A 23,498-nucleotide genomic window follows, 5' to 3' on the forward strand; every position below is an offset into this window, starting at 1 on the left:
TTTCATTCCCACCACCATGAACAACAAGAAGTTAACATCTCTAACCTAAAAGAGCACAACCTTCATCTAGTCTGCCCAACCTCTAGACTCTGTGGTCTCCAGCTCACTGATTGTCAGAGTTCTCTTTCTAAAACATAAAAGTGTACGTCTTAATCTTACCTAGTTTTTCCAATGATTCTCACAGCAGGCATTTACCAATGAGCCTGGACCCTTCCTAGTCTCCTATCCTGCCATACTGTTGTTGAGGCCCACTCACTCTCTTGTAAGTTCCTAGAAAATGCCTTTTAATCTCTCAATGTGGTCACATGATGCTTCTTTCAGAATGCCTTCTTCCTCCCTTGCCAACACCCACTTCCTGAAATATTACTAATTTCCAGGGTCTAGACTCAAATCAAATGTCACTTACTTTATAACATCTTGTACGTATCTCCCAAGAAATTAATTGTTCCTTCTGCATTTCCTCATAATTTTGCTTATTCACTTGTGGCACTTGCACTGTTTTACAATTAGTCAATCTACCCCAGCTACAGAGTTCTTCGAAAGGCAAGGGCTTACTCACTGCCAGAGATACTCAATTATGTTTTTGTAAATGTTATTACCTTTGTTTTTCTCTCCCAGAGCCTCAGCGAAAGATTAAGACTATGAGATCTCATTTTTACTATTAACAATAAAAGTCACTTAAAATAACAGTTCCTCAAACACATATAAAGCATCACTTGTAACAGCAAAAACTATAAGCAATTTAAAAGCCCATCATGTACATACTACATCATGGATGAAGCTCAAAAACATTATGTTAAATGAAAGAAGCCAGTCATAAAGTACCAAGTACTATACAATCCCATTTATATGAAAAGTCTAAAACAGACATGTTTGCAAATATAAAAAGTAGATTAATGGTTGCTTCATGTGAGGGTGGAGACAGGGGAGGGAGATGGGTAGCAACTGATAACTACTTTTGAGAATGAAGACCCTCTAAAATCAGATAATAGTGATAACTGCACAGCTCTGTAAATATACTAAAAACCACTAAATCATATACTTTCAGCAGGTCAATTTCATGATATACAAATTATATTTCAATAAAGCTGTTAGAAAAAGAAATAGAAATTTAAAATCAGGTATGGTGGTATGTGCCTGTTGTCTCAGCTACTTCGGAGGCTGAGGTGGGAGGACTGCTTGAGGCCAGGAGTTCAAGGCTGCCGTGAGCTATGATCACACCACTCATATAACATCCATATACCTGTGAGATGCAAGTGAGATTGGAAAAGCTAGAGCTAGATGGTCACAAATATACTGCAAGACCAAAAAAAAAAAAAAAAAAGAAAGAACATATACAGTATACCATTTACAGAAAGTTATGAATTAAAACAGCATTCAATATTGCTCAGGGACGAATACATATGCAATAAAAGCATGTTGAAAAGCAAAGGAATGATAAACACCAACTTCAGGATATTGACTATCTCTGAGAAGGCATCACAGGAATGGAACTGGGCTTCAAGTTGCATTTAGAACTGAAAGGAAAGAATAACAAAAGGGATTTAAGGCAGAACAGAGAAGAAGCCATTAGACAATCTTCTGTACACACATGCTGTGAATCAAGAAAAAAAGGCTTGATCAGGAACAGTGAGTGGAATAAGTGGTAAAGAAAAAAGCAGGTCAATTTTTGGGGCGGGGGTGGAGTCTGTAGAAAAAGATAATTTGATGACCCCAAAATTAAAACAAACTCTATGATGGCAAGAGGCTCTCTATCCTCTATACTGCAAAGTCCACATCTACCTTCATCCTGTCCAAGGGCCCACCACACTCAGGAAAATCAAAACTCATTCTTTGTGTCCCCCAAGAGAGCAATCGGTAAATATTTCAGACCTGCTGGCCATACGATCTCAACTGCAACAACGAATATCTGCCTTTGAAGAGTGAAAGCAGCCATAAACAACACAACATGAATGGGCATGGCTGTATTCCAATAAAACCTGACTCACAAAAACAGGATGTCACTAGCTGGCTAATCCCTGCCCTAGTGCCTAGCACAAGAAAAGGCACAGCTCTTCATATGGAGTGGAGCTACATGAGAATTTCTACTTCTACTACCTAGGAAAAAAATAAAGTATGCAGTAGGTGTGTCCTAATTTTGAGAAAAGAGCTCCGAGTATTCCCAATAAGAAAACTGAATATGTTTTCCCCTCAAGAGTACTGTAGATATGTCCAACACATTTACTATGTAACTTTAGAATTCCTTTCATCAAGAGAAGACTTTGATGCTCAACAAAGAACTGACTCCTCAAGAACCTTGTCCAATGCTATACCAACACATTTCCTGTTCAGTTAAAGAGAGATCCTTAATCAAAGGGCAGCTAAAAGGAGAGCCACTCTGAACCCTAAAACCAATGTATTTCAAGTAATGACTTTTAATTATTTTTTTGGATTCCCCAGATGACAGACTGAGCACACACTGCAGTCTTCCCTTTCTACCCCGAGAACACATGAAAGACCAAACAAACAAATCTACCGTATAACTACGGCAGAAAACCAGAATTTCTGTGACTGAGAAATGATGAGGGATACCTAAAATATGGGGAACCAATAGCCCTAACTGAAGATGGAGCGCAGTACCTCCAATATGTGAGAAGAGATATGCTGCCAAAGGTGGACTAACACAAGAGGGCTCCAGGCCCAGAGAGGAGACTCAAGGAACAGCTTCTGGATGAGTCATCAGCGCCAGTCACAGGAACAGCCAGGTGGGTCAACTCCTGCCCTCTCCTCTCCCTTCACCCACCCAGGTCCCATGTGAGCCAGGCAACTTGAGAAAGGAGCTCCCAGAGAACATGAAGGCTTAGGTTAGAAAGGCAGTGCAGTGCCCTGGCTGAGCAGCAATTTCCAGGAAGGAACAGAGAGCACCCATACCAGAAGGCTGGCAGTCAAGATAGCTCTGCCTAGTAGGAAGCCTGCTCCTTCACGACTTCATAGATAATAAAGCAGGGGATATATTTATTCCAAATAGGCAGTTGGGATATCATTCTATTGTGCATGAAAATGCCAAGAAATCAAGATAAAGAAGGTATTTAAAGAAGTAAATATACAAATAATGATGTTTGTATAAAATACATTACACAGGTTTTGAAGTCCTAAAATGAATTTCATGCCAACCTACAGTCCCAGTCAACCTTATGAAGATAAACCACCACCAATAGCTCAGTAGATGCATTATTTTTGTTTAAACCTACAAAGGATTTAAAAAGCAACATTAGAAAAACCACGAATCATGTCTGAGATTCCAGGGCCATAGGAGTATCCCACTGAGGGAAGTCACATGCCCAACCATACAACTCAGTTTTAGATTTCCCTTAAAGAAGCTTGAACTATGAAAAGAAATTCAAAACATGGGTGATATTTTAGAGAGAAATGGCCAAAGAGCCAATGAAAAGTTTAAATTACAGTATTTTGGCTTAAAAATTCAACCTATAATAAGACATTTTGACACTTGTGCGTGATTAGTATTTTTTCAAGTTGTACGTGTGTTAGATCTTCATTTTTATATGCTATTAGTGAATGAGGACTAATAATTACTACTAGCATTTATGGAGCACTTAACATGTGATAAGCACTGTTACAAGGGCTTTTACTCATGGATTACTCCATTCTATACTCACAACAACCTTGTGAGGTCTGGAGTATTCCACTTACAATTAAGAACACAAATGCTTAGAGAGGTTAAGTGGCTTTTCCAAAGTCACACTACTGCCAGGTTCAGGAACTAGGATTTAAAACCATGACTAAGAGATGGTACCTTAACCAGTATGTTAGACTAATTAATTGTAATTTCACTAGATTCAAAGTGATGTGGGCCGAGGTCTATATTAAGTACTACACAGGATACAAAGTAGGCAAGGTGTGTGACATTGATCATCATTCCCTACATAAAGTCTTATCAGAAGATTTTATTCCAACATGACAGTATGAAGCGCTTCAATGACCTGCTCCCCAGTGAAACTGGTAAATATTACTTTTAAAACAAAAACATTCAAAGCCTTTGGAAATGATCCTGAGGGCAAACAGCAAGCAACTCAAGAAAACCTGTAAAAATTTTAGAACGAAATTCATTTGCAAAAGTGCACAGTAAAGTTTGAAAAAAAAAAACCAAAAAAACAGCTGTTCTCAAAAACAGTGAAAGTAGAGTGAGGCCGAGTGGCTCAGGTTGGTCATCAGCATTTTGGGAGGCTAAAGTGGGGGAATCACTTGCAACCAGGAGTTTAAGGCCAGCCTGGGGAACACAGAGACTCCCAGAGCCCCACCAAGAATCAGGCAGGGGCAGTGGCATGTACCTGTAGTCCCAGCTAACCAGGAGATTAAGGCAGAGGGCTGCATGAGCCCAGGAGTTGGCAGATACAGTGAGCTGATTGTGCCACTACAGAACCATAGCCTAGGTGACAAAGTGAGACCCTACACACACACACACACACACACACAAAGCCAGGCACAGTTGCTCACAACTATAATCAGAGCACTTCGGGAAACCAAGACAGAGCACTTGAGCCCAGGAGTTTGAGACCAGCCTAGGCAATATGGTGAAACCTCATCTCTACAAAAAATTAGCCAGGTGTGGTGGCACACCTGTAATCCCAGCTACTCAGGAGGCTGAGGTGGGAGAATCACCTGAGCCCAGGAAGTCGAAGATGCAGTGGGCCAAGATCACACCACTGCACTCCAGGCTGGGCAACAGAGTGAGATCCTGTCTCAAATACAAACAAACAAACCAAAACAGTGCAAGTTATGATGAAAAGCAATTGGGAGGAGACTAATGGATCTAATGAAGATACAGGCCTGGACTACAGGCTAGTTTGCAGAAGAAAACTAGGCATTAAGATGGCTGGGAGGAGCCCTCCTGGGTTTGGCACAAATACCAAACACTGACCTCAGAAACTAATCCCCGGAAAGATCTACAATTTAAGAGTTCGAGTTCAGCCTGGCCAACATGGTGAAACCCCATCTCTACTAAAAATATAAAAAATTAGCCGAGTGTGGTGGTGCACGCCTGTAGCCCCAGCTACTAGGGAGGCAGAGGGAGGAGAATCACTTGAACCCAGGAGATGGAGGTTGCAGTGAGCCAAGATCGTGCCACTGCACTCCAGTCTGGGTGACAGAGTGAGACTCCATCTCAAAATAAATAAATAACAAACAAACAAACAAAGAAGGCCAATAGGTAGTGGGATAACATAAAAAGCAGTTAAGAAGTGGAAACAAACAAACAACAACAAAAGAACCCTGTCAACCAAGAATTCTCAGTCCAGGAAAGCTATGGTTCAAAACTGGGGTGACATGAAGACTCAGATGAATAAAAAGCTGACCAAATTGTTGCTAACAGACCACACTTTCAAAAACTACTAAACCAAGTTATTCCAGCTATAAAGTTACAAAAAGTTTACTAAAGTTACTAAGGCAAGTGACTCCTGATGGTAATGCAAGTCCATGCAAACAATAAGCACAAGTATATTTTCCCCTCCTTTATTAACTGAATTAAAAAGCAAATGTGTAAATATTATAAAGTATAATGTTAAGCTTATAAGGTAGAATGTAATATACGTGTAACATATTTGCCCTAATAGCACAAAAGGGGTGGATGGAAACAAAGTTGCAGTGGGCTAAGGAAATGGCTGCAGATGGTAAAGTAACACTTAAAAAAAAGTATTGTTGGGTTATGTCAATATATGTAATATATATAACAATAATATACAAAGGGGGGATGGGAATTGAACTATATAGCAGTAAAGTTCAATAAATTTTAGCATATATTACTGAAATTAAGCTAGTATAAATCTGAATCTGATTCTGATAAGATACACAGGGTAATCTCTAGAACAATGACTTTGAAAAATATATATAGTGGAAAAAAATTACTAATGAAATTAGAATCCTTCTAGTAACTGGCCGCTGAATAAGAAAAGAAAAAAATTAGAATGCTATATTAGAAAATAGCCTCTCATTACAAAAGAAAGCACGAAGGAGAAAGAGAGAAAAATGACATGAGACATACAAAAAACAAAAAGTAAAACGTAGCTCTATCAATAATTACATTAAAATGTGAATGGATCAAACAATCCAACAAAAAGGTAGCTTGTCAAAGCGGATTTTAAAACATGATCCAACTATGTGTTATATACAGGAGATATACTTGAGATTCAAACACCCAAAAGAGTAAAAGTAAATGGATGAGAAAAGATAATCATGCAGACAGCAACTACAAGAAAACTGGAGTGGCTATACTGATATCGGATAAAATAGACTAAAACAAATAAAAAAATGTTACTGGAGGTAGAAGGTCATTTTATAATGATAAAAAGTAAATCCATCAAGAAAAAGATGTAACAATTAAAAATACAGGTGCACCTAATAACAGCACCAAAATATACAAAACAAAACATACGGCAATTCAACAATGATAGCTGGAGACTTCAATACTCCACTTTCAATAATAGAACAAAACAGAAGATCAACATAAAAACAGATAACTTTAACAACACTATCAACAGAGACCTAACAGATGTTTATAGCACATTACACCTAACAACAGAATATACATTCTCAGGTGTACATGAAATATGCTCTCGAAAAAATTAAAAGCATAGAAATAATACAAAGTATATCCTCTGACCCCAATGAAATGAGAAATCACTAAGAGAAAAAAAATTAGCAAATTCACAAATATGTGGAAATTAAACAACACTGTCAAATAACCAAGGGGTCTAGGAAGAAATCAAACAGGAAATCAGAAAATACTTTGGGATCAATACAAATGAAGACACAATATACAAAATGTTATGGAATACATATAAAGCAATGTTCAGATGGAAATTTATAGTTGTAAATGCTTAGATTAAGAAATATCTCTTCAGAAGTATTTGGCTCTGAAAAAGTTAATTAAAAAAAAATCTCAAATCAATTACCTAACTTTCCACCTAAGATACCAAAAGAGAGTAAACTAAACCTAAAGCAAGCAGAAAGAATAAAAGATTAGAGCAGAAATTAATGAAAAGAAAATTTAAAAACAGAGAAAAAGCGAAACCAACAAAGCTAGTTTTTTAAAAAGATCAACCAAAAATGACAAACCTTCTGCTAGTTTGATTAAGGAAAAAGGAAGGAAGATTCAAATTACTAGAATCAGAGACGAGAGCAGACATTACAGTTAACCTTATAAAAACAAAAAAAGGATGATAAAGAAACACTATAAATAGTCATACACCAGCAAATTAGATAACTTAGATGAAATGGACAAATTACTAGAAAGACACAAACTACCAAAAATGATTCAAGAAAGAGATAATCCGAATAAACCCGTAACAAGTTAAAGAGATTAAATCAGTAATCCACAAATTATTCACAAAGAAAAGTCCAAGCCTAAATGGCTTCACGGCTGAATTACATCAGACATTCAAAAGAAGAATTAGTACAAATTCTTCATGAATTTTTCCCAACAATTCTGAACACATTTTATTGGGCCAATATGACCAATACCAAGACCACACAAAAACATAAAAGAAAAAACTGCAGACCAGCGTCTCTTATGAGCATGGATGCAAAAATCCTCAACAGAATACAGTCAGCCCTCCACATCTGTTGATTCTACTCTGTGGAATAGGCCAATCACGGATCGAAAATATTCAGGAAAAAAAATGGACAGTTGTGTTGGTACTAAACATGTGCAGACCTTTTCTTGTCACTATTCCCTAAACGATACAGTGTAACAACTACAGCATTTACATTGTACCAGGTATTTAAGTAACCTAGGGATTATTTAGAATATACGAGAAGATGTGCATAGATTATATGCAAATACTAAACCATTATATATCAGAAATTTGAGCCTCTATTGATTTTGGCATCCACAGGAGGTCCTGGAACCAATCCCTCACAGATACTGCAAGACGACTGGACTAGCAAACAGAAGTCAGCAATATATTAAACTATTATACACCACGACCAAGTAGGATTTATCCTAGAAATGCAAAGTTGGTTGAACATCCAAAAACCAATCAATGAAACACATCATATGAACAGATTGCAAAGCAAAACCACATGATCATCTTTATACAGAAAAAGCATTAGAAAAATCTAACACTTTCATGATTAAAAAAATACTCAACTAGAAATAGAATGGAAATTCTCAACATAAAGGGCATCTGCAAAACAAAACAAAACAAAAAATCCAACAGTTAACATCACACTTGGCGGTCAAAGCCTAAATGCTTTCCCTCTAAAATCAGGAACAAGACAAAGATGCCTGCTCTTGCCACTTCTATTCTGGAGGTTCCAGCCAGGGCAATTAGGCAGGAAAAAGAAAACGTATTGGTATTAGAAAAAAAGAAATTAAACTGTATTTGCACATGACATGATTTTCAATATAGAAAATCCTAAGGAATCTACTAGAAAATTATTAGGATATATGACTTCAGCAAGGTTATAGGATACAAAATCAATATATAAAAATAAATTACATTTCTATACACCTGCAATGAGTATTCCAAAAATAAAATTAAAACATTCTCGCAATAGTATCAAAAAACTAGGGCTAAATCTAACAAAGAAATGCAAAATTTATATTTTGAAAACTACAAAACATTGTTGACAGAAATCAAAATAGTTCTAAATAAACAGAAAACATCCCATATTTATGGAACAGAAGACTCAACATTAAGATGACAATACTCCTCAAACTGATTGACAAATTCAATGTGATCTATACCAGAATCCCAGCTGATTTATTTGTAGAACCTGACAAGCTGCTTATAAAATTTCATATAAAATTGCAAGGCAGCCATAATAGCCAAAATAATCCTGGAAAAGAATAAAGTAGGAATCATACTCTATTTCCTGATTTCAAAGCTTACTACAAAGCAACAGTAATCAAGACAGTGTGGTCCTGGGACAAGGATAAACATTTAGATCAACGGAATGGAATTGAGTCCAGAAATAAATGCACATAGCTATTATTAGCTGATTTTTACATGGTGTCAAGATCATTTAACAGAGAAAAGAACAGTCTTCAACAAATGGCATAGGACAACTGGAGAGCCAATGCAAGAAAGTGAAGCTGGACTATTACTTCACACCTTAACTCAACTGAACTCAAACAACTCAAAATGGATCATGAACCTACATTTAAGAGCTAAAACTATAAAACTCTTCCAAAAAACAGGTGTAAATCTTTGTGACCTTGAATTTGGCAGTGGAATTCTTAGATATGCCACCAAAAGCACAAACAATAAAAAGAAAAAAGCAGATGAACTGCACTTCATCATCAAAATTTTAAACTTTTTTTTGTTTTTTGAGACTGAGTTGTACTCTTGTTGCCCAGGTTGGAGTGCAAAGGCACGATCTTGGCTCACTGCAACCTCTGCCTCCTGGGTTCAAGCCATTCTCCTGCCTCAGCCTCCCGAGTAACTGGAATTATGGGCGCCCGCCACCACGCCCGGCTAATTTTCTGTATTTTCAGTAGAGACGCGGTTTCACCATGTTGGCCAGGCTGGTCTCAAACTCCTGTCCTCAAGTGATCGGCCCGCCTCAGCCTCCCAAAGTGCTGGGATTACAAGCCTGAGTCACCACGCCCGGACAAAATTTTAAACTTTTATTCTTCAAAGGACACCATCAAGAAAGTGGACAGACAATCCACAGAATGTGGGAAAATATTTGCAAATCATTTCTCTCATAAGGGGCTTATATTCGGAATATATTCTTTAAAACTCTTACAATTCAATAACAGGCCAACCCAATTTTAAAAGGGCAAAGAGGCCAGGTATGGTGGCTCACGCCTGTAATCCCAACACTTTGGGAGGCTGACGCAGGTGGATCATCTGAGCTCAGGAGTTCGAGACCAGCCTGGGCAATGTGGCAAAACTCTGCCTCAACCCAAAATACAAAAAGTTAGTCGGGTATGGTAGTGCCTGTCTGTAGTCCCAGCTACTCAGGAGGCTGAGGTGGGAGGATGAACTTGACCCTAGGAGATGGAGGTTGCAGTGAGCTGAGATTGTGCCACTATCCTCCAGCCTGGGTAACAAGAGTGAGACCCTGTCTCAAAGAAAAAGGGGGAAGAGGAGACAAAGAACCTAAATAGACATTTCTCCAAAAGATACACAGATGGCCAGTAAGCACATGAAAAGATGCTCAACACCACTAGTCATCAGGAAAATGCAAATCAAAACCACAGGAAATACCACGTCACACACCCACTAGAACGGCTAAAGCCAAGTCAGGTAACAAGTGTTGGCAAGTGTGGGATGGTTCTTTGGCTGGCCTTGGACCAATCCAGTTCCTTTTCTTGCTCATAGTTCTCAAAAGTGACTGTAGAATGTGATGGGAATGCAATATCCTGAAATAGGGAAGAACTGCCTAAAAATGTCCAGCCTTGCTCCTGTCCCTCCCAGGAATGTAACATCTTGAGTGATGGCACCACTACCTGGGACAAGGTGGGCTCTGTACCTTTCACCCCTGGAAGCAGGACGTTTTTCAAAGCATTAGCTCAGTGTGTCACATGAACCCTGAGGTGTATAACCCAGAGTGGGCTGCCTTTCGGGGTTCCTCTGCCACCATGCCAAGTGTGGCCCCTGCAGTCAAGACTCTATCTGCCCTGGGCACATTTCCTGAGCCATGGGGGACCCATTCAGAATGAATCCTAGGCTTCTGTTGTCCTTTACTGTCTATTTGTAAATAATAAACCCTCTTCATGTAACACTGTACATGGATGTCCTTCTCTCCAAGACTCAGACAAATTGGTAAGCAGCACACAGTAAACATGCTTCACATCAAAAAGGTGGAAAAACTGGAACCCTCATACATTACTGGTGGGAATATAAAATAGTGCAATCACTTGAGGCTAGGAGTTCAAGACCAGTCAACACAGGGAAATTCCATCTCTTTAAAAAAAAAAGTTAGCCAAGCATAGTGACACATGCCTCTAGTCCAAGATATTTGGGAGACTGAGGCAGGAGAATCGCTTGAGCCCAGGAGTTCAAGGCTGCAGAGAGCTATGATCATGCCATTGTACTCCAGCCTGGGCAACAGAGCGAGAACCTGGGAAAGCGGCTGGCAGTTCTTCAAATGATTAAACCATGTAATCCTGCAACTCTACCCCTAGGTATACACCCAAGAAAAATGAAAACATATCCACATAGAAACGTAACATGAATATTTAAAACAGCATTATTCATAATAGCCAAAAGATAGAAACTGTTCAAATGTTTATCAACAGATAAATGGATGAACAAAATGTGGTATATCCATACAACGGCACAGTATTTGGCCATAAGCAAATAATAAAGTACTGAAACGTGCTACAACAAGGGTGAACTTTGAAAACGTAATGTTAAGTGAAAGAAGCCAGCCAGAAATGACCATATTCTATAGATTCCTCTCACGTGAAAGTCCGGACTAGGAAAAATCTATACAGACACGAAGTAGATTAGTGGTTGCTTAAGGTTGGGAGAAGAGGTGACAGCAGATAGAGGGACAATAGCTAAAGAGTACAAGTTTCTTTTCAAGGTGATTAAAATGTTCTAAAATTGACTGTGGCGATGGATGCACACATTTGTGAAAATATTAAAAATCATTGAGCTGTACACTTTAAATGGGTGAATTTTATTGTATACAAATCATATCTCAACAAAGCTGTTTAAAGAATGTGGTAACCAGCTCCAAAAAAATAATCATATTGGAGAAAATAGAATGTAGGATAAGGATAAATGTCCGCCTTATTATTTTTCTCCCTTCCCTCAGAGTGGTATCAGCCTATCACAAAAGTAGTACTCAATGAAATGGAAGAGAGAAAAGAGACAGTGGAGGAAACCTGGATTTCATTACATGAAAACAGTAAGGCTACACTGTACACTACAACGCAGCATCACCAAGAGTTAGACTCAAAGACATCTCTGCCTTTACTTGGACACATAAAGTACTAAAAATTAATTCACCAAATAAAATTCTAAAATCAGATTTCCCAAATAGTTGCCATTTAGCAAATGCTTCTGTACTAGGAATGTATAACTGGTATTAATACATCTAATCCACACAACCACCCTCTGTGATACACACATAGCCAACTTTCACTATTCATGAATCCTGTATTTGCAAATATGTCTACTCACTGAAATTTATTTTAAACCCCAAAATTAATAATCATGGTACTTTCGCAGTCATTTGTGGACATGCACAGGGCAGTGAAAAATTGAGTCACCCAACACACACATTCCCAGCTGATAACAAATGAGGACACACAGCCTACTGGTTTCAGCCCTTGCACAGAGATCACCAGAGGGGAAAACTGCAGGGAGCAGCAGTGTAGCGTAGTGTGATAACTTACACCAAATTTGGCCTGAGAATGGCTCCTTCCTGATTCTTCACTTGAAGAACTGCAATATTACTTATACAAAGTCCATTAAGGAAAAGCCTAACTTAGGAGCACGCTTTTGTAACAGAAAGCAGAGTCTCGGCCAATCACAGCAGTTGAGCTTCAGTCAATCACAGGTTGCCAACTTACCTGGCCATATTCAAATAAGCCAAAGATCAAACTGTCTCTATATCTCACTTCCGTTTTCGAGAGCTCCCCAAACCTCTTCTGGTTCTGAGGGCCACTCAATTGGCAAACTGTTCACTGCTCAATTAAACTGTGTTATTTGATTTATCTAGGGCCCAGGCATGGTGGCTCATGCCTGTAATCCCAGCACTTTGGGAGGCTGAGGCAGACAGATCGCCTGAGGTCAGGAGTTCAAGATCAGCTTAGCCAACATGGTGAAACCTCTACTAAAAACACAAAAATTAGCCAGGCGTCATGGCGCACATTGGTAGTCCCAGCTACTTGGGAGGCTGAGGAAGGAGAATAGCTTGAATCCAGGAGGTGGAGGTTGCAGTGAGCAGAGATCGCCCCACTGCACTCCAGCCTGGGCGACAGAGCAAGACTCCATCTTCAAAAAAAAGAAAAAATTTATCTTGGGGTTTGGTTTTAACAAGAAGCTCCAGCTCTCCAGAGTTTAGGCATTTAAGTCATTTTCCGATGGTCAGAAAGCTGATAAATGGAAGACTGTATGAGCCAAGCAGTTAAAGTACATGAAGTGAAGAAGCTGATGATTGAATCAGTAAAGAGTACTTAGTAAGTGAGCAAAGAGAATAAAATGAAATCATAAAAACACAACCTAAGGCCGGGCGCGGTGGCTCACACCTGTAATCCCAGGAAGTCAGGAGATCGAGACTATCCTGGCTAACGTGGTGAAACCCCGTCTCTACCTAAAAAAAAAAAAAAAAAAAAATTAGCTGGGTGTGGTGGCGGGCACCTGTAGTCCCAGGAGAATGGTGTGAACCCAGGAGGCGGAGTCTCGCTCTGTCGCCCAGGCTGGAGTACAGTGGCATGATCTCAGCTCACTACAACCTCAGTCTCCCGGGTTCAAGTGATTCTTGTGCCTCGGCCTCCTGAGTAGCTGGGTTTACAGGTGTCGTACCACTACGTTCGGCTAATTTTTTTTTTGTCACTTTTTTAGAGACAGGGTTTCACTATGTTGTCCAGGCTGCTCTCAAACTCCTAGCCTCAAATGATCCATCTTCCTCGGCTTCTCAAAGTGCTGGGATTGCAGGCGTAAGCCAACGTGCCTGGCCATCAATAATCATTTTAAATATAAATGTTCTAAATGGCCCAATTACAAAGCAGACTAGAAAAACAATTTGGTGGTTCCTCAAAATGCTAAACACAGAATTACATGATCCAATGATTCCACTCATAGGTACACACTCAAAAGAACTGAAAGCAGGGACTAAAAAAGATACTTGTACACCAATGTGCACAGCAGTGTTATTCATAATAGCCTAAAGGTAGAACCAGTCAAAAGTGTCCAGAGTGTGACATATACTCCCATATACTCCCACATACAATGGGAGTATCATTCAGCTTTAAAAAGGAATAAAATTCTGAGACATGCAACATGGACAAACCTTGAAAACACTATGCTAAGAGATATAAGCCAGACACAAAAGGAAAAATATTATGATTTCATTTACATAAGGTAGCTAGAATAGGCAAATTTATAAAGACAGAAAGTGGGGAGGGGGACAAGGAGTTACTGTTTAACGGGTAGAGTTTCTGTTTGGGATGATAAAATTGTTCTGGAAATAGACATTGGTGACAGTTGCACAACAACGTGAACATACTTGGTTCCATTGAATTGTACACTTAAAAACAGTCAAAAGGATAATTTTATGTTATGTATGTTTTACCCCAATAAAAAGAGGGGGCAGAGATTCTCAAACTGTGTTAAAAAGTCAGACCCAACTGTTATGTTACCTACAAAAATGTCCACTATAAACATAAAGATGCAAACAGACTAAAATAAAAGGATAGAAAAAAATACACCATGCTAACACTAGTCAGAATAACTGGCTGTATCAATGACGAATAAAATAGATTTCTGAGCAAATATTAACCAAAAATAGTGAAGGTCATTTCATGATAAGCATATTATTCATCAAAAAACTAGAACAATGTTAAGCATTTATGTACCTAATAAAAGAGCTTCAAAATACACGGAGCAAAAACCAACAGAACTGAAAGGACAAACAGGAAAATCCAAAGGTTATAGTCAAAATTTCACAGCAGCAAAAAATGTATCCTTTTCAAATGCACATAAACCATTCATAGAGACCATATTCTGAACCAGTCTGATAAACTTTAACAGAACTCAAATTAAGTATGATCTCTGATAAGTGAATTAAATTAAAAATCACTAACAGGAAAAAATACCTGGAAAATCTCCCGTGTGTGAAAATTAAGTAACACTCTTAAATAACCAATGGGCCAAAGGGAGTTCTAGACTATATTTCTAAGTGGATGAAAATGAAAATACAACATGTCAATATTTGTGGCACACTGTTTAAACAATATCTAGAAGGCAACTTATGGCACTCAAGATCTGTATCAAGGCCGGGCACGGTGGCTCAAGCCTGTAATCTCAGCACTTTGGGAGGCCGAGACGGGAGGATCACGAGGTCAGGAGATCGAGATCATCCTGGCTAACACGGTGAAACCCCGTCTCTACTAAAAACACAAAAAACTAGCCGGGCGAGGTGGCGGGCGCCTGTAGTCCCAGCTACTCGGCAGGCTGAGGCAGGAGAATGGCGTGAACCCGGGAGGCAGAGCTTGCAGTGAGCTGAGATCCGGCCACTGCACTCCAGCCTGGGCAAAAGAGAAAAACTTCAAAAAAAAAAAAAAAGAAAGATCTGTATCAAAGAAGAAATGTCTCAAAACAATGACCTCAGCTTCTACCTTAATAAACAAGGAGGAGAAAAAAACAAGTTAAACCCAAAGTGAGCATACCAAGGAAATAAATATAAGAGCAGAATCAAAGAAATAGAAAACAGAAAAAGATAAAGAAAAACAATGAAACCAAAAGCTAGTTATCTGAGAACAGTATAGCCAGACTGATAATGGGGCAAAACAAAGAAAGCAGAATTACAAGTATCAGGAATGAGAGAGAGAACATCACTACAGATTCTAACAATATTAAAAGGGTAATAATAAGTTAATAGGAAAAAAAACAAAAGAGAAGTAAAAACAGAAGGAGTGAAAACATTTTTAACAAAAAAAAGGATAGTAAGAAAATACTATGAACAACTTTATGTCAGCCAATTCAACTACTTAGATCAGGGGGTGTCCAATCTTTTGGCTTCCCTGGGCCACTTTGGAAGAAGAACTGTCTTGGGCCGCTAATACTAACGATAGCTGATGAGCTGAAAAAAAAAGAAAAAGTCTGTGCATAAATCTCATGATGTTTTAAGAAAGTTTACGAATTTGTGCTGGGTAGGATTCAAAGCATCCTGGGCCACATGCAGCTCGCAGGCCAGAGGTTGGACAAGCTTGACTTAGATGAAATGGGCAAAACCTGTGAAAGATACAAACTAAAAAAGCTCATCCAAAAATAAATAAATAGGTAACCTCAATAGTTCTAGATCTACTAAAGAAACTTAATTTGCAGCTTAAAGCCTTCCCACAAAACCCCAAGTCCAGATGGCTTCACTGGTAAATTCTATCAAATATTTTAGGAAGAAACAACACTAACTCTATACAAACTCTTCCAAAAAACTGAAGGAACTCAATTTGAGGTCAACATTATTCTGACATCTAAACTAGACATTAAGAGTGCTACAAATATCTTTTGTGAACAGAGACATAAAAATTCTCAAGACAACTTTAGCAAACTGATTTCAACAGTATATAAAAATAATACAACATGATCAAGTGGGGTTTAATCCAAGGAATGCAAGGTGGCTTTAGGATTTAAAGACCGATAATTCACCACATAATTAGACCAAAAAATGGAAACCACAGAATGAACTAAAACTATAAAACTTCTCTAAGAAAACACAAGAGACTTTGGCTTTGACAAAGGATTTCTTAAATACAAAAAGCAGAAATATAAAGGGAAAAAATTAATCAGACTTCACTATAATTTTTAAATGTTTGCTCCCAAGACATTGTTAAGAAGTAAAAAGACAAGCCACAGATTAAAAGAAAACATTTGCAAAAGATATATCAAACTAAAGATTTCCATCTAGAATATGTAACAAACTCTACATTTAAGTAAGACAACCGAAGGTAAAAATGGGCAAAAGATCTGAACAGATGCCTCACCTCGCCCGTGATAATATACAGAAAGCAAACAAGCATCTGAGGGAAATGCAACTTAAAACCACAATAAACTAAAAGGGCTAACCATATCAAGTGTTGGTGAAGAAGTTGAGCAACTGGAACCCTGATATGCTGCTGCTGCCAACGTAAAATGGCACAACCAGTATGAAAAACAAAAAGTCTGGCAGGTTTTTCTATTTAAGTAACCACACACCTGCTATACAATCCAACCATTTCACTCCTAATCTTTTTTCCCCCAAATAAATGAAAGTGTATGTCCCTACAAAGACTTGTACACAGATGTTCATAGGTTTCTTTTTCTGAAAGCCAAAAACTGGAAACAATCCCAATGTTCATCAATCATCTGAATAAATAAATAAAATGTGGTGTATCTACACAAAGAATACTATCCAAAAATTAAAAGATGAGGCAGGCAGACCACTTGAGGTTAGGAGTTCAAGACCAGCCTGGCCAACATGGTGAAACTCCGTCCCAACTAAAAACACAAAAATTAGCCAGGTGTGGTGGCATGCGCCTGTGATCCCAGATGCTCGGAAGGCTGAGGCAGGAGAATTGCTTGAACCCGGAAGGTGGAGGTTGCAGTGAGCCCAGATTGCATCACTGCAGTCCTGCCTGGACAACAGAGCAAGACTCCGTCTCAAAAAACAAGGGGAAAAAAAAAAAAAAGAAACTACTTACACATACAATAATGGATGAATTTCAAAATAAATAAGATGAATGAAAGTAACTGAGGCAAAAAATGAGTATACACTATATAATCTCATTTATAAAAAATTATAGAAAATGAAAACTTATTGACAGGGTCAGAAAGCAAATCAGTCAGTGGTTGACAAGACAGGTGGCAGGGAGGGATGGTAGAAAGGAACTACAAAAGGGCAGAAGGAATGTTTTGGAGGTCACGTTCACTGCCTTGGTTGTGCTGGTTTCACAGATGTATGCACTGTATTAAATTATACACTTTAAGCCCAGGAGTTTGAGGCTGCAGTGAGCCGTGACTGCACACTACATTCCAGCCTGGTAACAGAGCAAGACCTCATCTTTAAAGAAAGTTAAAAAAAAAAAAAAAATTGTACACTTTAATTACCTGCAGTTGATTCTATGTCAAGTATACCTCAACAAAGCTGCAAAAAGGCCAAAGGCTGGCGGAGGTTTCAAGGAAAGCCAGAGAATGAGAGAGAAAATAAAAATAAGAATACATAAGTCTAGGAGAACCAGTATCCTGAGTCTGGAAAGGGAAGAGAAAAACGTCAAGAAATCATCAAACAGCATTCCCTAAAATGTTGTTTGAAGAACATAAGACTCCAGACTCAAAGAGTGAGCCACGTACTGATCAAAATGAATCTGAATTTAAAATAACATCTATACCTAGGTACCTAATAATGAAAGTTTACACTATCAAGAAAAAGATCTTTTTAAAATCTAGAAAGGAAAACTGATCACAAAAGAATGAAAGCATACGAGCACAGAAATGAAGTCCTTCTGGTTTCCACACTAGCTCTGACATTTATCAGCTGAGGGACCTTGGTATCTATGATACTCTACCCTGCTGTGTTTCCATTTTCTCATCTGTAATAATAATAAACAAAAATAATCATTATTTTTCTGAGACGGAATTTCGCTATATCACCAGGCTGGAGTGCGGTGGCCCGATCTCAGCTCACTGCAACCTCCGCCTCCCGGGTTCAAGGGATTCTCCTACCTCAGCCTCCCAAGTAGCTGGGACTACTGGCACGCCACCACAAGCAGCTAATTTTTGTATTTTTAGTAGAGACGGGTTTCACCATGTTAGCCAGGATGGTCAACCACCTCAGCCTCCCAAAGTGCTGGGATTACAGGTGTGAGCCACCATAACATAATAACAATATTGGTTGTCTCTAAATATCATGCTTCTATTATTTGTACGTAATAAAAATAATTACAACAGTAGGAGTCATGTGGTTGTAAGGATCAAACAAGTTAATAAAGTTCTTAAGACAACAGTAAATGCTATATAACTGCTGGTTAAATAAATATATCACATTAACACCGAACTTGTCATCAACACCACTAGATGAGAGAGTACAAAAGAACAATTTCTTTCAAAGTTTTCAGGGAACCTAATACTAAAACTCGAATTCCTGGCCAGGTGCGATGGCTCATGCCTGTAATCCCAGCACTTTGGGAGGCAGAGGCTGGTGGATCACCTGAGGTCAGGAGTTCAAGATCAGCCTGCCCAACACGGTGAAACCCCGTCTCTACTAAAAATACAAAAATTAGCTAGGCATTGTGGCGCACCTGTAGTCCCAGCTACTTGGGAGGCTGAGGCAGGAGAACGGCTTGAACCCGGGAGGTGGAGGTTGCAGTGAGCCAGGATCACACCACTGCACTCCAGCCTGGGTGACAGAGCTAGACGCTGTCTCAAAAAAAAAAAAAAAAAAAAAACCTCGAAATCCATGCCTAGCTAATGATCACTCACGTGTATAAGGGTAGAATGGAGCTATTTTGGGGCCTACAATGACTCGGAAATCTCACATCTCACACAGCATTTCTTAAGAATTAAGAATAAAAACTAAGAAAAGATTTAAAGGAAGAAAGACGGGCCAGGTGCTATAGCTCACGCCTGTAATCCCAGCACAAGGGGGGCCCAGGCAGGCGGATCATGTGACGTCACGACAGAGAACAGCATAGCCAACATGGCAAACCCCGTCTCTACTAAAAATACAAAAAAAAAAAAAAAGCCAGGTGTGTTGGCTCATGCCTGTAATCTCAGCAATGTGGGAGGCTGAGGCAGGCGGATCACCTGAGGTCAGGAGTTCAAGACCAGCATGAACAACATGGCGAAACCCCGTCTCTACTAAAAATACAAAAAAAAAAAAAAAGCCAGGTGTGTTGGCTCATGCCTGTAATCTCAGCAATGTGGGAGGCTGAGGCAGGCGGATCACCTGAGGTCAGGAGTTCAAGACCAGCATGAACAACATGGCGAAACCCCGTCTCTACTAAAAATACAAAAAAAAAAAAAAAGCCAGGTGTGTTGGCTCATGCCTGTAATCTCAGCAATGTGGGAGGCTGAGGCAGGCGGATCACCTGAGGTCAGGAGTTCAAGACCAGCATGAACAACATGGCGAAACCCCGTCTCTACTAAAAATACAAAAAAAAAAAAAAAGCCAGGTGTGTTGGCTCATGCCTGTAATCTCAGCAATGTGGGAGGCTGAGGCAGGCGGATCACCTGAGGTCAGGAGTTCAAGACCAGCATGAACAACATGGCGAAACCCCGTCTCTACTAAAAATACAAAAAAAAAAAAAAAGCCAGGTGTGTTGGCTCATGCCTGTAATCTCAGCAATGTGGGAGGCTGAGGCAGGCGGATCACCTGAGGTCAGGAGTTCAAGACCAGCATGAACAACATGGCGAAACCCCGTCTCTACTAAAAATACAAAAAAAAAAAAAAAGCCAGGTGTGTTGGCTCATGCCTGTAATCTCAGCAATGTGGGAGGCTGAGGCAGGCGGATCACCTGAGGTCAGGAGTTCAAGACCAGCATGAACAACATGGCGAAACCCCGTCTCTACTAAAAATACAAAAAAAAAAAAAAAGCCAGGTGTGTTGGCTCATGCCTGTAATCTCAGCAATGTGGGAGGCTGAGGCAGGCGGATCACCTGAGGTCAGGAGTTCAAGACCAGCATGAACAACATGGCGAAACCCCGTCTCTACTAAAAATACAAAAAAAAAAAAAAAGCCAGGTGTGTTGGCTCATGCCTGTAATCTCAGCAATGTGGGAGGCTGAGGCAGGCGGATCACCTGAGGTCAGGAGTTCAAGACCAGCATGAACAACATGGCGAAACCCCGTCTCTACTAAAAATACAAAAAAAAAAAAAAAGCCAGGTGTGTTGGCTCATGCCTGTAATCTCAGCAATGTGGGAGGCTGAGGCAGGCGGATCACCTGAGGTCAGGAGTTCAAGACCAGCATGAACAACATGGCGAAACCCCGTCTCTACTAAAAATACAAAAAAAAAAAAAAAGCCAGGTGTGTTGGCTCATGCCTGTAATCTCAGCAATGTGGGAGGCTGAGGCAGGCGGATCACCTGAGGTCAGGAGTTCAAGACCAGCATGAACAACATGGCGAAACCCCGTCTCTACTAAAAATACAAAAAAAAAAAAAAAGCCAGGTGTGTTGGCTCATGCCTGTAATCTCAGCAATGTGGGAGGCTGAGGCAGGCGGATCACCTGAGGTCAGGAGTTCAAGACCAGCATGAACAACATGGCGAAACCCCGTCTCTACTAAAAATACAAAAAAAAAAAAAAAGCCAGGTGTGTTGGCTCATGCCTGTAATCTCAGCAATGTGGGAGGCTGAGGCAGGCGGATCACCTGAGGTCAGGAGTTCAAGACCAGCATGAACAACATGGCGAAACCCCGTCTCTACTAAAAATACAAAAAAAAAAAAAAAGCCAGGTGTGTTGGCTCATGCCTGTAATCTCAGCAATGTGGGAGGCTGAGGCAGGCGGATCACCTGAGGTCAGGAGTTCAAGACCAGCATGAACAACATGGCGAAACCCCGTCTCTACTAAAAATACAAAAAAAAAAAAAAAGCCAGGTGTGTTGGCTCATGCCTGTAATCTCAGCAATGTGGGAGGCTGAGGCAGGCGGATCACCTGAGGTCAGGAGTTCAAGACCAGCATGAACAACATGGCGAAACCCCGTCTCTACTAAAAATACAAAAAAAAAAAAAAAGCCAGGTGTGTTGGCTCATGCCTGTAATCTCAGCAATGTGGGAGGCTGAGGCAGGCGGATCACCTGAGGTCAGGAGTTCAAGACCAGCATGAACAACATGGCGAAACCCCGTCTCTACTAAAAATACAAAAAAAAAAAAAAAGCCAGGTGTGTTGGCTCATGCCTGTAATCTCAGCAATGTGGGAGGCTGAGGCAGGCGGATCACCTGAGGTCAGGAGTTCAAGACCAGCATGAACAACATGGCGAAACCCCGTCTCTACTAAAAATACAAAAAAAAAAAAAAAGCCAGGTGTGTTGGCTCATGCCTGTAATCTCAGCAATGTGGGAGGCTGAGGCAGGCGGATCACCTGAGGTCAGGAGTTCAAGACCAGCATGAACAACATGGCGAAACCCCGTCTCTACTAAAAATACAAAAAAAAAAAAAAAGCCAGGTGTGTTGGCTCATGCCTGTAATCTCAGCAATGTGGGAGGCTGAGGCAGGCGGATCACCTGAGGTCAGGAGTTCAAGACCAGCATGAACAACATGGCGAAACCCCGTCTCTACTAAAAATACAAAAAAAAAAAAAAAGCCAGGTGTGTTGGCTCATGCCTGTAATCTCAGCAATGTGGGAGGCTGAGGCAGGCGGATCACCTGAGGTCAGGAGTTCAAGACCAGCATGAACAACATGGCGAAACCCCGTCTCTACTAAAAATACAAAAAAAAAAAAAAAGCCAGGTGTGTTGGCTCATGCCTGTAATCTCAGCAATGTGGGAGGCTGAGGCAGGCGGATCACCTGAGGTCAGGAGTTCAAGACCAGCATGAACAACATGGCGAAACCCCGTCTCTACTAAAAATACAAAAAAAAAAAAAAAGCCAGGTGTGTTGGCTCATGCCTGTAATCTCAGCAATGTGGGAGGCTGAGGCAGGCGGATCACCTGAGGTCAGGAGTTCAAGACCAGCATGAACAACATGGCGAAACCCCGTCTCTACTAAAAATACAAAAAAAAAAAAAAAGCCAGGTGTGTTGGCTCATGCCTGTAATCTCAGCAATGTGGGAGGCTGAGGCAGGCGGATCACCTGAGGTCAGGAGTTCAAGACCAGCATGAACAACATGGCGAAACCCCGTCTCTACTAAAAATACAAAAAAAAAAAAAAAGCCAGGTGTGTTGGCTCATGCCTGTAATCTCAGCAATGTGGGAGGCTGAGGCAGGCGGATCACCTGAGGTCAGGAGTTCAAGACCAGCATGAACAACATGGCGAAACCCCGTCTCTACTAAAAATACAAAAAAAAAAAAAAAGCCAGGTGTGTTGGCTCATGCCTGTAATCTCAGCAATGTGGGAGGCTGAGGCAGGCGGATCACCTGAGGTCAGGAGTTCAAGACCAGCATGAACAACATGGCGAAACCCCGTCTCTACTAAAAATACAAAAAAAAAAAAAAAGCCAGGTGTGTTGGCTCATGCCTGTAATCTCAGCAATGTGGGAGGCTGAGGCAGGCGGATCACCTGAGGTCAGGAGTTCAAGACCAGCATGAACAACATGGCGAAACCCCGTCTCTACTAAAAATACAAAAAAAAAAAAAAAGCCAGGTGTGTTGGCTCATGCCTGTAATCTCAGCAATGTGGGAGGCTGAGGCAGGCGGATCACCTGAGGTCAGGAGTTCAAGACCAGCATGAACAACATGGCGAAACCCCGTCTCTACTAAAAATACAAAAAAAAAAAAAAAGCCAGGTGTGTTGGCTCATGCCTGTAATCTCAGCAATGTGGGAGGCTGAGGCAGGCGGATCACCTGAGGTCAGGAGTTCAAGACCAGCATGAACAACATGGCGAAACCCCGTCTCTACTAAAAATACAAAAAAAAAAAAAAAGCCAGGTGTGTTGGCTCATGCCTGTAATCTCAGCAATGTGGGAGGCTGAGGCAGGCGGATCACCTGAGGTCAGGAGTTCAAGACCAGCATGAACAACATGGCAAAACCCTGTCTCTACTAAAAAAAAAAAAAAAATTAGCTGGGCGTGGTGGCGCACACCTGTAGTCCTAGCTCTAGCTGCTCCGGAGGCTGAGGCATGAGAATGGCTTGAACCCAGGAGGCCGGAGGTTGCAGTGAGCCACTATCACACCACTGTACTCCAGCCTA

At 40.3% G+C, this 23,498-nt stretch overlaps 1 protein-coding gene across 5 annotated transcripts in view; it reads right to left on the minus strand.

The window, feature by feature from the left end:
- XRN2 (5'-3' exoribonuclease 2) overlaps positions 1-23,498 on the minus strand; it is a 93,769-nt gene that overhangs the window by 67,240 nt on the left and 3,031 nt on the right. The gene's annotated exons all lie outside the window — the stretch shown is intronic.

The sequence above is a fragment of the Mandrillus leucophaeus genome, unplaced genomic scaffold, assembly GCF_000951045.1.
Source record: "Mandrillus leucophaeus isolate KB7577 unplaced genomic scaffold, Mleu.le_1.0 Scaffold803, whole genome shotgun sequence".
NCBI lineage: Eukaryota > Metazoa > Chordata > Mammalia > Primates > Cercopithecidae > Mandrillus > Mandrillus leucophaeus.